Source organism: Schistocerca americana, chromosome 3 (genome assembly GCF_021461395.2).
Source record: "Schistocerca americana isolate TAMUIC-IGC-003095 chromosome 3, iqSchAmer2.1, whole genome shotgun sequence".
Taxonomy (NCBI): Eukaryota; Metazoa; Arthropoda; class Insecta; order Orthoptera; family Acrididae; genus Schistocerca; species Schistocerca americana.
The window spans coordinates 954,670,806-954,688,561 of record NC_060121.1 but is presented as its reverse complement, the minus strand read 5'-3'; the positions used below and the strand labels follow the sequence as shown (position 1 = coordinate 954,688,561).

At 38.5% G+C, this 17,756-nt stretch overlaps 1 long non-coding RNA gene and 1 other non-coding gene across 3 annotated transcripts; both read left to right on the top strand.

Moving 5' to 3' along the window:
* Window positions 1-5,661: 5,661 nt before the first annotated feature.
* Window positions 5,662-9,199, top strand: LOC124607070. Of its 2 annotated transcripts, none has more exons than XR_006978765.1 (5): window positions 5,662-5,697; window positions 6,230-6,351; window positions 6,573-6,726; window positions 7,001-7,071; window positions 8,929-9,199. It is a non-coding gene; the product is annotated as an uncharacterized LOC124607070 (long non-coding RNA). The 2 variants fall into 2 exon arrangements; XR_006978764.1 differs by lacking the exon at window positions 8,929-9,199 and adding an exon at window positions 7,235-8,354.
* On the top strand, window positions 6,396-6,462 carry LOC124608737. The gene has a single exon (XR_006979324.1). It is a non-coding gene; the product is annotated as a small nucleolar RNA SNORD31 (small nucleolar RNA).
* Window positions 9,200-17,756: the final 8,557 nt, after the last annotated feature.

The window sequence follows — 17,756 nt, the reverse complement described above, 5'->3', positions numbered from 1 at the left end:
AATACGTAAGTGGTGCATTGTCTCATTATCGTCTTCAAAGAATGAATAACAGTTGCAGGCTTTCCTAAAACAACGATTACGATGAATGAAATTGAGTCAAACATTTCTGCTTCCCATTTGCGGGTGGCACTTCTTGTAGAACCAGTGATATAAAATGTTAACAGAAGATATTCGTTATTATACATGACACCACACTCCTCATCAACATCCTGTTTTCTTTTACATATTCTGGATGTGATGAAAAAATTTGATCAGTTTGTCTCACTGATTTGGGTAACATAAATTTTATTGCTGATTGACAATACATTGCAGACGATTAGTACGAATGCTAATAAAAAACAAAGTAGTAAATCCTCAAACCATACAATTGCCGGAAATCATCTAATTTGAAAAAAAATGATCGTTGGTTGAGTCAGTAGGGAGTGGCCACAGTGAGTCCACTGCTTAAGAATCTGGTATGCAGCTTAATTTCACTAACACACGCGTAACAGCGTAGCATGTTTCTTTGTACCTATACCGCCTCGCATCTAAAGTGAGCCAACTTTATGTGCCCATGTGTTCTTGGTAGCAATGAGTATAGTATGTGACCCCAATTATCAGCTCTTGTGATTGGATCCTTGTACGGAAGAGAAAAATTTATTCATTTTGAAAGTGACATTTAAGGACAGGGAGATCATTTTACTTTTGATACCCCAGCATTTCTGCAACACATTTCTACAGAAAAACTATTATGGGAATAAAATTACACTAGGATTTATTAAATTATGAGAATTCTGAGATATACAATTCATTTAAAAGGCTAGCAGGAACTTAAAACTTATCTTCAACGAGAATGCTACGAGAAATAACCCAGAACACGTGTGTGCTGCTCTCTTTGGGGCAGGCTTATTAAAGGTTTTGGAGCCAGTCAGAAGAATTTCCTCTGATCAGTGCATTGGCGGCAACATGAACATCTTTCACCCAGTCACAGACCACGGGAAGCGGGAGAATGCCTGCATCAAATGCATACGCGTCGTTGCAACTAGGTTCGTTTGAACAGTTGCCAGACAGCACCACAACAGGCTGTACTGGGCATGCGCAGCTACGATGATGTAGGCAGCCCATACTTGGTGTTTGCTCTGCTCATACGCTTTTGTCCATTTCTATGAGGAATTTTTGCTATGTGGTGACTTTGATAGATTTTTTTTTAATAATTTGTACTCTGCTACTCTGTGTAGCATTTCCAATCAGGTTTACAGCTACACAGCACTGCAAAAAGCTAGAAAGATGGAATACAAATTTCTTGCAAAAAAATAAAAAAAACAATTTCTTGTGTAGCTTACACCAGAATAAAGAACAATAAATTTCATGATTATTTCAATATGTGTAAAAAGTTAACAAGGTTGTCTGTGAGGCAGAGAGACTGTACAACTGACAGTTTATATTCTGCTCTAGGAATAAATATAAAGCCATGTGGGGAGTCAAAACGATAAAACACGGTATTTTGCCAGTCTACAATTTACCATAGAATGGCATTCAATAAATTTAAGATGTAAATACAAATTAAGAAATAACTTCAGGCCTAGGGGAAGTACTAGACAAGTGCCTTGTGATCGAAAAACACTGTTTCACAGAACGCAGATTTGTAAAATACTGCTACAGCTGTCAATATATTTGAAACAAAATATTTAGTTCAAAACTACTGACCAAATTTGCCTACTTAGTCCACTTCAAGTCCATGTTTACGTATGTTCGTATGTATATAGATAGCATTAAGATATGTTACAGTGTCATAAAAGGAACAGGACATCAGAGACTACTCCAGTAGCATCGGAATTTCGTAAACCATACTACAATGCTCCATTCCGCTCTAATTGCACATTTCTATATCCAGATACACACTGAAGTACCTGATATTCAGTTTCTCTATGTGGTTTTCATGATACCAATTTTCTTGGATGTCCAGTACTGCATTCTCATGTTTCGTTCTTTATTATGGTGTAACATCATTCGTCCCAGAAAATGAAAATTTGCACTCGAAATTGCACGGATTTGAAAGTAGCCAATAGTGCGGAACGAAACACTTCATTTCAAATAAACTAACTGCCTCAGCGAAAAAAAATTAATAGAAGTAAATTTCTCTATAAAACAGACAGAAATAGCTTCATTAAGACATTAATGGTTGATTGTTAATAACGTGGAAATAATATAAAATCAGAAAATTGAAACTACTAACTTATTTTGGTCTTTCATGGTTATTAGAACGTATATTAATTCACTTGATGGCTCCCGGCCACAGAAATCTGCTTTGATTTCATTTGACGTGAGAGCTGTAAATGAAGACACGGAACATGTACACGGCCGGGTCACGTGGGGAAGGACCCACCCCACTATAACTCTGCTTGCTCTGCGTATGCGTGAATCTGGCAGCTTGGGCGCACAGAAAAATTTTTCCGGGTAGCTTCTGGCTACTTGCTGCTATTGCTCATACGGCAAACAGACAGGCTTCAAGTAGCCAGATGCGGGAGGAAGGCACTGCTCATACGCGAATTCAGCTCTGCGCATGCGCATGAGCCTGCTGGCAACTTCTCATAGGAACCTACTAGGTTCGTTTGAGCAGTTACCTGAAAGCGCCAGACAACAGACTGTAGTGCACATGCGCAGCTACAATGACGTAGGCGGCCCGTGCTTGGTGCTTGCTCTGCTCATACGCTTTTCGTCACATTTCTGGTGGAATTTCGTGCATGGTGGGGCATCACGTAACCATGTGCAGCCCTGCGGCATGTTGTTGAGAGGACATACAGAGTTCTTACAGCAGCAGTTTTATCATATCCCACCCAGATAATGGATGCAAGTAAGGAAGCAGTTCTTGGCAAAATATCATTTAAAAATTAGACTCCACAGCTCGAAGTACCATAACATCTTGCTAAGGGGTGACTTCGATAATTTTTTTTAATTCGTACTGTGTAATAATGTTATGTAGCATTTCCAAAAGGTTTACATATACACAGCACTGCAAAAATCTAGCAGGATGGAATACAAATTTCTTGCAAAAAGAAAAAAAGGTTTCTTGTGTAACTTACACCGGAATAAAGGACAGTAAACATCATGACTATTTCAAAATACGTAAAAAATTAACAAGTTTGTCTGTGAGGCAAAGAAACTGTACAAATGACAGTATTTTATTCTACTCTAGGAATAAATATGAAGCCATGTGGGGAGTTAAAACGATAAAACATGGTATGCTGCCAGTCTACAATTTAGCATAGAATGGCACTCTATAAATTTAAGACGTAAAGACAAATTAAGAAATAACTTCAGGCCTAGGGGAAGTACTAGAAAAGTGCCTTGTTTTCGGAAAACACTTCCACAGAAGGCAGATTTGTAAAATTCTGCTACAGCTGCCAATATATTTGAAACAAAATATTTAGTTCAAAACTACTGACCAATTTTGCCTACTTAGTCAGCTTCAAGTAAATGTTTACATATGTTTGTACATGTATAGCATTAAGAGATCTCAAGGTGTCATGAAAGGAACAGGACATCGAAGACTACACCAGCAGCATTGGAATTTCATAAACCATACTAAAATGCCTCATTCCGCTCTAATTGCACATTTCTGTGTCCAGATGCACTCTGAAGTACCTGGTATTCAGCTTTTCATGTGGTTTTCGTACACCAGTTTTCTTGGAGGTCCAGTATTGTATTCTCATGTTTGGTTCTTTATTATGGTATAATGTCATTTGTCCCAGAAAATGAAAATTTGCACTAGAAGTTGAAAGTAGCCAATAGTGCGGAATGAAACACTTCTTTACAAATAAACTAACTGCCTCAGCGAAAAAAAATTAATAGAAGCAAATTTCTCTAAAAAACAGACAGAAAAAGCTTCATTAAGACGTTAATGGTCGGTTGTTAATAACGTGGAAATAATATAAAATCAGAAAATTGAAACTACTAACTTATTTCAGTCTTTTGTGGTTATTAGAATGTATATTAATTCACTTGATGGCTCCCGGCCACAGAAATCTGTTTTGATTTCATTTGACGTGGGAGCTGTAAACGAAAAGACCAGCAATATTACGAAGACACGAAACATATGCACAGGTCATGTGGGAAAGGACCCCTCACTATAACTCAGCTTGCTCTGTGTATGCGCGAATCTGGCAACTTGGGCGTGCCAGAAAAATTTTTCCGGGTAGCATCTGGCTACTTGCTGCTACAGGCCCGTCCACACGCAACGATCTGTCTTCACAAATGTCTGTGCACATCACATCTGCGCAGACAGATGGTAGCGTGTGGACAGAAGTTTTGCACCAACCTGAGGTGTGTGCAAACCTGGAAGTTGGAGTTGGAGGTTTGAGCGAAACCTCTCAAATCTGTGGGTTCAAACCACATCTGCGCAGACAAGTTGGAGCGTGTGGACAGGAGATCGTTGCAAATCTGGCGCGAAACAGCTGTTTGCTTAGTCTAGTGTTTGTATACGTGCGCACAGGGCATTAAAATTGCGGATACTCGTCAGAGTTTGTAAGTGAATTCATTGAAATATACAGAAACCACCCATGTTTGTGGAAGATTAACAGTAAAAAATATAGTGACCGAGGCAAAAAGACAGCAGCATACAATGCTCTAATTGAAAAATAGCGGGCAGTTGACGACTCGGCAAACAGAGAAACGGTAATAAAAAAATAATTTCGTTGCGAACTGGCGAAATTATTTGCGGATGGATCTCGAAACTTATAATTATCTCTTAAAGCTCGTAACCCCTCATATTATGAGAAAAAATCTTGTATGAGAAGGGCAATTTCTCCTCATGAACGGCTGGCGGTAACATTAAGATTCCTAGCAACAGGAAGGAGCTACAAGGATTTGGAATTTTCAACTGCAATATCGAAACAAGCGTTGAGTGAAATAATACCCAACACATGTGAAGCTATTTACGCTGTCCTGAAGGATGCGTTCATGGAGGCAAGTCAAGTAAATTAAGTCTGTCACCGATCTGTTTACCGAAAAGAGTTATCCAAAGTTCAGAAATCTAGGTGGTCTGGTGTAGGAGTAGATCAAGTATACCAGCCAACTTTATGTTATTTTGATCTGCTTGGTTTTCTTAGTAGGGGACTGATGGCCATAGATGTTAAGTCCCATAGTGCTCAGAGCCATTTTTTGAGCTTTCTTAGTGATCAAGAAACGCCAAGACCAAGCAGGAGTACAATTGAAGATGAAATTGGAGTGTCAGTGTGCGAGGAAATGGAACACGAGGTAATGTAAAACAAAACAAGTTCGCCCTGCAACTTTCAAAGTAAATTTACGTGAGAAAACAGCTTTCGCTTTAGCAGCCACTGTCTACACTATTTTGACCGCTTTCTCTGTTTCCTGCGGTTGGTCTGAATGTTTTTTGCAACACAAGTTGCGAACATGACCACAACAGAACTTCCTCCATTTCTATATTTCAAAATAACTGATTTAAATTTTTGACGTTTACGGGGAGCGTAGTCGCTTGCCACTGATATTTCATTTCTACACCGACAGATGGCGAGCGAGTAGTAGATTGGGGTTTGTGTCGTGTGAACACATCACATTTGCAGCGATCTACGAAGCTGGCGAAACTCGTTAAGTGTAGTGAAGTGGAAGTACTATAAGGAATATCTTTGGTTTCTTATAAAATCGGCTGCTGAGGGCGCTGTGCTTCCATTTGGACTGGGGATCGCATGGTGGTATAATGTAAGTGTAGTTTGTAAGTTCTGAGGTTGTAGTTATCTTATTGTCGTCGCTTTTAATTGAGAAGAGTTGGTGACTGAGCATATCTATTTTCTTTTAGTGGCTTCTGTGTGAAGATTTGTCGCTTTATTGGAGACGTATTTGTGTTTTATATATGGTAGCCACGTGGTTGGAGACGTATCTATGTTTTATATATGGTAGCCACGTGGTTTAATTTCATTTTAGGGAATGGCGGTTACAAAACAATTGGAATCGGGAAGGAAATTGTTAGATGACGAATCGTTGGTTCGGCTTATGTAAGACTTACTTGATTGTGGCGTTGGTTGTCTGAAAAGACTTAATTGTAGGCAAAAATAATACACACATGCAGGAGTTAGGGATAGGAGATGGAATTGTAGTTCGTGGTATGCTTATGATGATACTGTTGTCTCGTTCGTATGAAACGTTGTGAATAAAATTAGTTGCTGATTTGTTGGATAGCTTAGCGAGTATGAAGTTTATTCCTAATGTAGCTCATTTACTAACGTTGTTTTAGTTGGCAGTCGTGCGGCATAATGCAAGAAATGGTCCGTCCGGAGCCATAATGCCAGCACATACATCCGTAACAAAGCGAAGGCGTCGAAATACTATCTGCTGTAGCAAATGCATGCGTATCATGTGAGTTTTACAGATATAGGTACTTAATACTATTACTTGAGATATTTTTCAATGATGAATAACAACCGCCCCAGTCTGAATTCGGTGACTGAGTGGATTTTCTGAGGATTACTTTCTAGAGTTCTAGAAGTGATATAATTATAATAGATTTGTTTTGCAGATACTACTTAACTCATACGATAAATACGCTAATAATGTGCCTTTTTTGTGCAAATACTCAGTTGGGGCATGTCTCGCTGCCGCCTGGATTCGCAGGACAAACTCGAAACCTGTGCATCCACTTTCAGACATTTGAGTTTTGGTGCTTCCTGAAAGATGAGCATGGGCGATCGTTAACAGCTCCTGACAGCTGCACTACTGGCACGGAATGATATGGTGTGTATGTGAAGAGATTCTTGCTTAAATAATATCGGTTGTGGTAAGGTGAAGGGTCGGAATGCTGTGTGTACAGTTTTTAGTGTAAATTAGGTTGTGAGGGTTTAGTTGTACTTTTAAATTGGTATATACGTTTTTGTAAAAGTATTTTGAATGATGTGTAAGAGTCCTGAAACTATATGTGGATATTGAGGCATTTGTCTGACGAAATGTGTGACATGTGTGATGTTCAGAATAGTTTCGCAATGTTTTAATATGATATACTGTTCTCCAGGTTTTGCTTGTCTCAGGGTGGATTTGCCACCATTGGTGGTACTGTGGGGTGCCATAAGGCTTATGAAAAAGGTAAGATTGTACAATAAATCTTTGTATTGTTTGTTGAAATGATGATACAATTATTTTCATATGATTTTGTGATTGATCTTACTTGCCCTCACTGATATTACCACAATGTTATTCACTCTGTTCTGTCAAGTATTGGTTTCTGATGAATTTTTTTTTTTTACAGGTGTACCCAAATGAGAATGAGATTTCTTTGGTGAGTAACCTAGCACTTGTTTCGTTTTCGTGCATTGTATTGGGTGATGTAAATGTGTAGTTAAGAGGTAGCCTGCAGTGAGTTGTCTGTTTTACCATTTTTTGCTCAATTTTCTTCCAATTTAGTCTCACTAACAGTTTAAAACTCTGCAGTCACTACTACTGTTTGTGTACACAGGTTGTAACCAGTTAACTGTAACATGTATTTAAACTGTAAACTTCTTGGTCTGTACAAAATTTAATGGTGTTGGTAGATGTCTTATCATGCATATGAGATTTGTTAACAATCTTTGACAGTGTAATAAGAGTGAAAGTGCAGGGTGGAACAATGGTCTCCATGCGTTTGTTGATAATTAGATATGTTTGCAAGAAATAGCAATGTCTTCCATGGCAATATGCATATAGATGTTCGTGGCACTATCTTGCTTTATTGTTGATGTATTTGAGCCAGCTGCTTAGTAAACTTCTCCCATTGCTGTATGGCATGTGGAATGCCTAACATTAGGTATTGTGTTCTTAAAAGTTGATATTGTATTTGTTCTGCATATATTTGTTGGTTGTAGGCCCCACAACCTTAACCTCATTGAGGTTTTATTGCTGCTGTGGTTAGAGGTCTAATAATTTATGCTTTCGATAGGTTGACGAGTCACATGTTGCTACTTTGATGTCAGATAGGGTGCAGATGAGCTGGAGTTAATCACCATTTCTATCAATGCATTTTTGTAGTCACTGGGAGTTTTTGTATGCCCATGTCATACCAGCTTGCTGTCATGCTGTTTTGAAAGTTATAAACCTCTTCATTCACCTTGTCGGAGCTGAATCACTTTCTGACCAAATATTCTTTTAATCTAAGGAACGGGTGGTAGTGCCTGGGTGCTAAGTCAGGACTTAGGGTGGGTGGGTGATTGTGTCACACTGAAACTGTTGCAGCAGAGCAATGGTTGGGAGTGATGTGTGGGTGTGTTTTGTCATGGAGAATGTGTGCACCCTTGCTCAACATTCCTCTTGTCCAGGTCTGAATTGCCTGTTGAGTTTTTTCAGAGTCTCAGCATTAATTGCAGTCCCAGCGATTCAGCTTTGACAAGGTGAGAGAAGAGGTTCATAACTTTCTGAACATGGTGGTCAGCTGGTATGACATGGACATACAAAAACTGCCAGTGTCTACAAAAATGTTTTGACAAACATAGTGATTGTCGAAAAATAGCTAAATGTTAAAGCTGTGAACTGATGTAAACCATTGTTGAAATACAGGTATGTGTGCTTCAATAAGAGATCTTACTTTCGGGATTACCCTCGTACATGAGAAATGATGGACTGCTATGTTCATGTCATTCTATTGTATGTGGTCAAAGTGACAATGCATTAGGCTACCTTCTTAGAAATTTAAAGCGACTTGAACTACTACATGGTGTGTAGATTGTACGAAATTGAGGTATTGTGACATTCTCAAGTCTTGACGTAAAGAGGGAGACCCCAAGCTCACAACCAGGATTTGCTCTGTGCTCTTCCTGGCCCCGAACTGGGGTAAATTAAAAGTCTGTTAAAAACTCACATCCCAGGATGGTTTGCTGGTTTGTGTATCCTGTCACAGACAACACAATTTTAAATATATTTGTTGTGAAGGTTTTGTGTTCCCAACATGTTTCATACTATTGTTTGTTGCAGCTCTTGATACTGGGTAGAGCAGTGCTGGTGAACCTGTGAAGTCTTGTTGGAAATCAGTTACAGGTAAGAAGCTGTAGTATAAAATTCCAAACCTTGTTCATTGTTGTGCCACAGCCCCAGCTCCATACTGGATATTAATTTCAGGTATGGCGTTTTATGCTGTGGAGATGAAAAGCTGTTCAGCTATATTATCCTTCTTCAATAGCTGGGTAATACGTAGTTCAGCAACACTGTCCTTATGCTTTTGATCGGGCTTGTGCCCTTTGTAAATTGTAACTGGTTATTTAATTGGGAGTTAAGTTATTGTTAGAAAGCTGATCCTAGTTTAATATTAATATCTGTAAACAAAATAGTTCAATTGAAGAAGATTGTTGTTGAAGTGTCAGTGATGTATAATAGAACTACAATATTGAAATAACACTAGGTGTGACAGGTTGAACTGTGTTTTCAAAGATTATTTTTGTACATGTTTCATATTGTCTTTGTTCAGGCAGTAAACAGATTTGCAGTTTCAGCATACTTTGTTCAAAATGGGTGTTGGCTGGGGTATTGGCAAGAATTCTTCCAGTGTGTGACCTCCATTGTATTGCCCTTGTAGATCTCCGTCTGTATAAAGTTTCTTCAATTAAGTGCTTTTAAGATACTTCGGTTAAAAGGTGTAGTTCAGCTACTTATTCTGTTACCTAACAGTAGCATAAGTAAATGAGTAATGTTCAGAAGTGTTAGAATATTTTGACATGTAATGTGTGGTGTTGGCTAGTCTTCATTGAAAGCATTTGTATGAGGGGGAATGTGGACAACGGACTAATCAGGCAAGATGATAGGTCATTGGAAGTGTATGGTTCTACAAAATAGTGTTAGAGGAACTGAACAAAATTGGGGAAAAGTTTAAGTTTATTGTTGAACCTGACATAACTGAAGATACGTGAATAGGGCACATGATGAGGCATCAATAAAGTCAGTTGGTTTTGGAAGTAAGTCTGCAAGGAAATAAGAGGTCTAGGGAGAGGCAGGATTGGCTGGTAAGCATGTTAGTGGTTAGTGTTGTAGTTGTACTGACAACTCATAACCACCAAGATTTTAAAGGGGGTTCTGAGTGCCTTAAGTCAACCCAGAGATATAAGGTTTGTTTGAGTAGTTGCCAGAGTGTGCAAGTAAATGGGCTGTACTGCGCATGTGCAGCTACGGTGATGTAGGCAGCCTGTGGTTAGTGTTTGCTCTGCTCACATGCATTTCTGTTTGGGATTTAGTGCATGGTGGGGCATCTGCAGCCTTGCGACATGGTGTTAAGGATGTAGGGAGTTGTACCTTGAGCAATTGTTTGCATGTCCTACCCAGATTCGAAATCCAAGAACCAGTTCTTGGTGTAATATTCACTTCAGAACTAGACTGTCCAGCTCAAAGTATGCTAACATTTTGCTGTGTGGTGACTTTGACATATCTTTTTTTATTCGTATCTGCTATTTTGTTCCATAGCATTTCCAGTTAGGTTTACAACTACTCACCACTGCAAAAAGTAGTAAGAAGGAATGCAAATGTCTTGCAAAAATAAACTCTGTTTAGTTTGCACCAGAATAAGGGCAATATATTATTTGACGACTATTTCAAAATCACAGTTAATAAGATTGTCCATGAGGCAAAGAAACTGTACAACTGACAGTTTTTATTCTACTCCTGGAATAAATATAAAGCCATATAAGGAGTTAAGATGATCTACATGGTATGGTGCCAGTCTACAATTTAGCATAGAATGGCATTCCATAAGTTTAAGATGTAAAGAACACTAATTAAGAAACAATCTAAGGCCTAGAGGAAGTACTATAATCCATTCATCACAAGAATAAACTTGATGTAAATGTTGCACTTTGCAGAAGAATGCATCTGCTGAAACCTCATTTGATTTCAATTTGACGTGGGGCTGCAGCCTGGCTGTCCAGAGTACTGTCAGGTACGATAATAAATCTTTTCGTGCTCTGCGTTAATGGGCATATCAACTTATCAATATTATGGGAGATCAGCTTTACTGGTGCATTTAATTTGAATAGCTTTAGGTGGTCAGCTGTTACAGCAAGCCTGCAGTGACTTGGACAGCTGCAGTTCACATGTAAAAAGATAACCATAGGAACAATAGTTTCAAATGTCATTTAATTTTTAAGCAGAATGAAATAGTACACTGCAAATCTCCCACAATTTGGTCCTTTGGCAAGTAGATGAAAACTGCAACATGTTGTTGTTTCTTTTTAGCTAACATACTACTGTAATTAAAGACAAGAATGAAGAAAATTCCTGACTTAACCATGGGATAATTTTTCTGCATAAGCTGTGTAACATAAGAGTACTGAAGGATTTCACTGTATACTTCTATGTTGAAGCCACTGAAGGTATTACTTAGTTGTCTGTTACTCTTAGCTCCTTCCTTATCCAAATCTGAGAAATACATTTCAGTTCTGGAAGTGTCACCTGCTATATTGATAACAAGCGTATCAACACCAGAATCCACAAAGTTAACCAGAGCAATTTCGTTATATATCCCGCCAATGTTAGAGAGTGACGTGTGAAAAAGCTGTGTGCGTTAGTTCCAGTACATCTGGCAGCTTTAGTCTTGTTACATCTCGGATCAAATCCCGCAGCTTGGCTCCAGATCAGTTCTGTTGGGTTCATATTGTAACCATAGAGTAGCAAATGTAAAAATGCAGCATTTGTTTGTTGTACTCGATGCTGTGAAAATGATATTTTACATTTCTACGGTACTTACATACCTCTGTGGTATAAAACGACGGACATCCAAATAAAGAGGATTCGGTTTTTCATTTTTGCCTTGAAAATGAAACTTATGTTTTGTTAACTTAAACTACAATCTTTCACAAAACATCAATAATTAAGAATCTGTATTTGAAGTGGAATCAGGAATTTTGTGTCTAATATGTACTTAGGTATTTCAAATTAACAGAGAAAAAAATATTGGGGAAATTTGAACCAACACACAACTGCACTTGGTTCACATAGTGTTACCAGCTGTGCTACACATTCATGTTGTGTGATTATCAACTGCAAACTTTAAAGTCTGTTATCTCCATCAATTTTTTCACTGCAGGACAGAAAGCAGTCTCGGCCATATTTGTACTGCTCAACGGAGCAACAATATGAGCACAGGCTACACAATTTTTAAATAAAAACTATGTAGCTAGTGTTACTAAGTAAAACATTGATGGCAGTTAATTTATTTGAATTTCCGACAGTTTCATTTAACATAACTTAGTTGTAAGATAACTAACATACTAGTAGGACCTACTTCCAAGAGCGTAACACCACTGGAGTACATGTGCTACGGCTTCTGACCAGTCACTGCATTTGTTTGTTGCATTTGTGTTTGTTTACATCTGGTTTATTCTTATGATGAACAGATTATAAACAAGTGTGATCGAAAAACATTGTTTCATGGAAGGCAGATATGTAAAATTCTGCTACAGCTCTCAATATATTTGAAACGAAGTGTTTAAAACTACAGACAGCTCCATGTTAATATTTATGTATGTTAATATTTATGTATGTTCATATGAATACAGCATTAAGAGAACGTGTCTTAGAAGAAACAGGACATCAGAGACTACTCAAATGGTTGGAATTTTGTATCTTTGTTAGGTTCTTTATTATGTTATAATGTCATTTGTCTCAAAAATGAAGATATGCATTTCAAATTGACTGAACTTGAAAGTAGCCAATAGTGTGGAATGGTGCTTTGTTTCAAGTAAACTGACTACCTCTGTGGAAAAAATTAATAGAAACAAATTTCTCTACAAAGCTGACTGAAATAACTTCATTAATAGTTGAATTGCTAATAATGTGGGAGCTGTAAATGATCACTCAGTATCGTGATACACACATGGGATCACGTGGAGTACGAACCTCCCCCCTCCCCAAAAACACACACACACAGTGTAGCATCTGGCTGCTTGCTGCTACTGCTCATATGGCAAACAGCAATTCTTCATGTAGCTGGAACAGGGAGAATGCACTGCTCATGTGAATTCAGCCATGTGCATGAGCCTGCTGGAAGCTGCTCAAATGAACCTATACTTGCACCGATTAGGCTAACATGACTTCAAACAAGATCACAGCAACAAAGCTTTAGTTGTGATGGCATTGTTACTGGAGGCAGGATAGTGTGTAGTTGTATTTTGTTGTATATTTACTTTCCTAAATGAATTGTAATTGGTGTGGTCATGTAGAATTTAATACATTTCTTTCCTTTCCAGGACATTTTTGGCTGGACTATGAAATACTACTTGGAAAAACTGGTAAGTTCACTTGTGTAATACTTCTGTAATTTTTCAGAGGATGTTAGTAGTTAGATACTTAAATGATAAAAGATGCTGCTCTAATTTCCCAGTGATGGCACTAGGTTTGGTAAATCAGTGGATTGCCATTCTGTTTTCTGTAGAATGGAAATAAGTGAAAGTAGTATAACACTTCAGAGACATCCATAATCTTATTTAGGTTTTCTTCCAGTGAATGCCTTTTAAATATTGGGACTTGTAATATTTCCTCTTACCTTATTGTGTGGTATGTTAATTATGCTTCCCTGATAGACCTGTTCTAGACTGTTAAGTGTCTATTTGACTTCCCGCTGGTAAAGTGTACAGTTTCGTTCTGTAGCAATCTGCCTGTTTTCAAGGGGGTAGTCTAGGGTGAGCACAGTAGTTAAGAGTAAGCGACATGGAGAACAGTAAGCTCTTTTTGCATTCTAGAAACATTTTTGCCAACATGTCTTCAGAAGATTACTCCTTATTGAGACAGTGAGTGGCATTGCATAGTGTATTGTCAGTGCTGTTCCACATGGATGGATTAGTTTCTTAGAAAAATTGTGCATTTGATTTTAACTTTTTCTGAACCCATACATAGAGATTTTATCATTGTTAACCTCACTTGAATATACATTTGGCTGGGTAATAAAAGTTGTCACACAGCATTTACAATTACTTTTGGGTGTATGCCTCCGAAAGCCTTCTTGTATAACTGTTGACTGCAAGCTGGACTGGATCCGGTGTCATCGACAAACATGATTAATTTTTGGTTTCATTTATTAAACAGTTGTCCACATAAAACGAGACTAGCAGCGGTCTTAGGATTTTCTTAAGTACATCGTATTTGTTGGTAAGAAAAAGGTATTTCTGGTTTTATCCATCATGTTGAATTTGCACTTAAGTGATACCTTCTGCCTGTGGTTTATTAGGTATTATTGCAGCCAGCTGTGTGGTAAACCTGTTTCTAGTTTTTTTAGCAGAATTTTATGGTTGGCCATTGAAGGCTTTTGAGGTCTAGGAAAATACCTGCAGCTAAATTATGTTGATTTTTAAAAAGCAGGTCAAGAATTGTGTGTAGATTTAGAATTTGTGAAGCTTTTTCTCGGTGATATGAAATGAAGTAGTTACGAATCTTAACAGACCGTCGTGCAATTTCAATAGAATTTTTGAGAAGGAACAGCTTTGTCATCAGAACCACCTTCTTAGTAATTTAAGCTTTTGTTACTTTTGGAACTGGAAAAATACCTTTTTCTAGAGAGGCAGAAAATCTTTGCCAAAGGTTTTGTTATGTGATGAGGATTTGCTCTTAATATGTAATCTGGTACTTAAAAGGGCCACTTGACACGTAATTGCTCAGCGATTTAATTTTGATTAAAATTTCATCAGTGTATTTTATAAACCGATGCACCCATGATTGACTTTGGACTCGTACTGTTAATTTGTAGGAGATCTTCAGCTAATAAGTGTTCATTGTATTTTCATCAGTTAATTTTTTGTGTGACTGTTGCACCCTCTGTTGTATTCAACTTCAGTAATTTGTGTAGTTTCAGAATCTGCTGTGGTCCTTTTCAGTGTAAACCACTTGGTAATTTGTGTAATGACTTCATTGTTTGAAACCCTGAAACAGTAATGTGTGTTTGTTAGCCACCTTATTTCCACATTTCTTGAAGTAAGAGAATGTGTTTTATCAGCTAGTAACTACTTACCTGCTAGTTTTTAAAGATTCGAACTGTCAGTTTTGCTAACTTAATCATTCCACATAATGGAGCTACTTCTTTATGAAACCAGACGTCTTGAAGTTATTTTCTCTCAGCACTGCTGAAATTTTGTGCCAATGGCCATTGCTTTACACACCACCTTTGCAATCTGCTGATCTAAATTTGGTCTCTGCAAGAGTTTTCTTGCATTGTGTTCCATGTGTTCTAAATTTTCAGTTTCTAAATTAACTGAAAATCTGTTTTTAATGTGGGTTCCTTAGTTGTATTGATGTAAGTGGTGTTACAGGTCCATGCATTTGAGATGAAATTGGGCACCATTTCTGGTGGCACTTGAGATTAAATTGGGACACAATTTGTGGCGGACGTATTCTCCATGTTTGACAAAGTTTCAGCAAGTGCCAATTTGTTTACTTTGACATTTATTTTTTTACTTTCTCTAATATTCTCTGGATCTACAGCAGGAAGCAGTACCTTTGTTTTGCATTCACATTCATTGGTTTCGCCAAACTGCAACCAAATATGACCTAACCTTAGACCTCATTAAAGCCCTGGTTTTTTCAATTGTTTGAGTTTACCTGTTCGAAGCTGTTCTAAAGAGATCATTTATTTCCAAAACCCATATAGGCCTATCCTACGTGCATTTCTGATAATTCAGAAGTTGACATGCCTATGATAACATGACAGCTATTTACTGGAATATGATGTTGCTGGCCGACTCAGATTGTAGTTTTTCTTACATTAGGTGCACTGAAACATTGGTTGTCCATTTGCCATTTGAATTTAGATTTTTTTTTTTGTACCATTACTTAATGATGAATATGACAAGCATATGTCTGAATTTTTGATGCATTTACTTCCCTGAATAAGATGTTGCTTAATTAATAAGTGTTGTATGTCTTAATTCTGGTTTCTGAGACTTGTTTTTGTTTTTGCAGGCTTGGGTCAAATTCGGAGTTCAGGAAACTTTGCAGTTCATGTCAGTTGTTGGCATTTAAACATAACTTTTCACTCATTTGATGGTTTGCCTAATTGTCAAAGTCTGGGGATGTGTAGTAAGAAAGTTTCATTGAATTACACTGGCAGTCAAAACTACGGTGTGGTGTGGTGAGTGCTGTTTAAGACAGTGCCACATGCAAGATGTGTAATATGCTGTGTGGAAAGGCAAACTAATACACTTTAAGAAGAAACCCATATCCTGAAACACATGGCCTTTGTGCTGGACAGTAAGTGTCTGGGAACAATCTTTTGGCAGTTTGTTCAGATCTGTTTTGGTGTCTGAATGTGGGAGGTATGCAACACTTTCAGCCATCTGTGTACTGTGGCCTGAGCCTAACATTCCAGTGCATGAACTAAATTCCTCCTCACAGTCCTCGTGTGCATCCTGTTGTGGACATTACATGGTCTGTCAGTGCAGTTGTGTTGACAGCTACCAGTACACAGCTGTGGAAATAGTACACAGTGCGTTCCTCAAGCAAAATGGATTCCAGTGGGAGAGCTAGTGCAAGATTATATATGGAATATTTTCCAAATATGGTCCCCACATCACTGGATGTTCGAAGCTATACACACCATCTGAGTTGCACACAGGTATTTTCTGCCATAGGGGGATACAATGTACAGTAAAGTAGTTATACTTTATGCTTGGTACTTACAAATGTTATCCTCAGGCTACTGTTTCTTGTGGTAGCTGCCAAAACATGAGGGGGTCATTCATACTTGACTAGCAGTAAGTTACAGTGGTTTGATTTGTGGATGAATGTGCATTTACTAGACACATTGTCAACTTTTGGAAGATCATAATCTGTGTGCAAGGTTGGTATTCACAGTTGGCCGGAGATAATGTGAGACTGTATCACATTGGACCATTTCTTCCACCAGATTAATGGGACTGATCTATTTCACATTTGTTAAACTTATTTTGCTTATCCTGTAGGATGTAGCACCAGTAAATGTTGCTGCAATATGACTGAGCTACAGCACAGTTCAGTCGATGTGCAGAATGACATTAGTGTCACATCCCAATCCAATCAGTGGGTTGTTAAGAGGTGGACCAGTTCAATTACCATACTTGATGCCTCTATTTTCTGTTGGGTAACATAAAGTGTATGGTACACCTGTAACATAATTGGATGTTATTGTAGTCCTCAAACAGAAGTACTTCGCTGCACTGACGTGTCCTGAGAGGGAGTGGAAGGACTGTCGGTGCGCGTCAGAGAACTTACTTGGCATGAGGTCTCGGTGGTGTGGGCTGCCAACTCCTCACTGCTCTGTTGTAGAGAGGGCTGCAAGGTGAGCTAGAGTACAGAACTCAGATAGGATCTTAGGGAAGCTTTCATGTATGAACACTCAATGTATAGAATGATTATACTGGAAGTACCCCTGGTGCTTGTGATTTAAATAAGATTCTATATAAAGTCTCCAATGATTGTCGATCTGGCTATGCTGTTGCCATTCCTAACTTCCCAAACCTAAGTCCTAATACAGCGGAGGCGAGCACAGCAGACTGTCAGCTGTGTCAATTCAGCCTAAGTCCCTACTTGTTGCTGTGCTCAATACTCTCATGCAACTCTTGCAGCATCCCGACGCAGACTAATGTGGACCGGTGTCCTAAGTACCTCACTCCATAACTGTCCCTCGATCTAGTGGCTATCCGCTTTTATAGGGGGTAGTGCACCCGGCACCACTTGTTCTAGAAGGTTCTAGCACCCCCGAACTTTGAGCCCTGAGAAGGCTAGTCACGCGGCAGCGTGTGATGCCTACGTGATGAACTAGCCATTCTCCACTGTTTGCTATGTCCAAGGGTTGC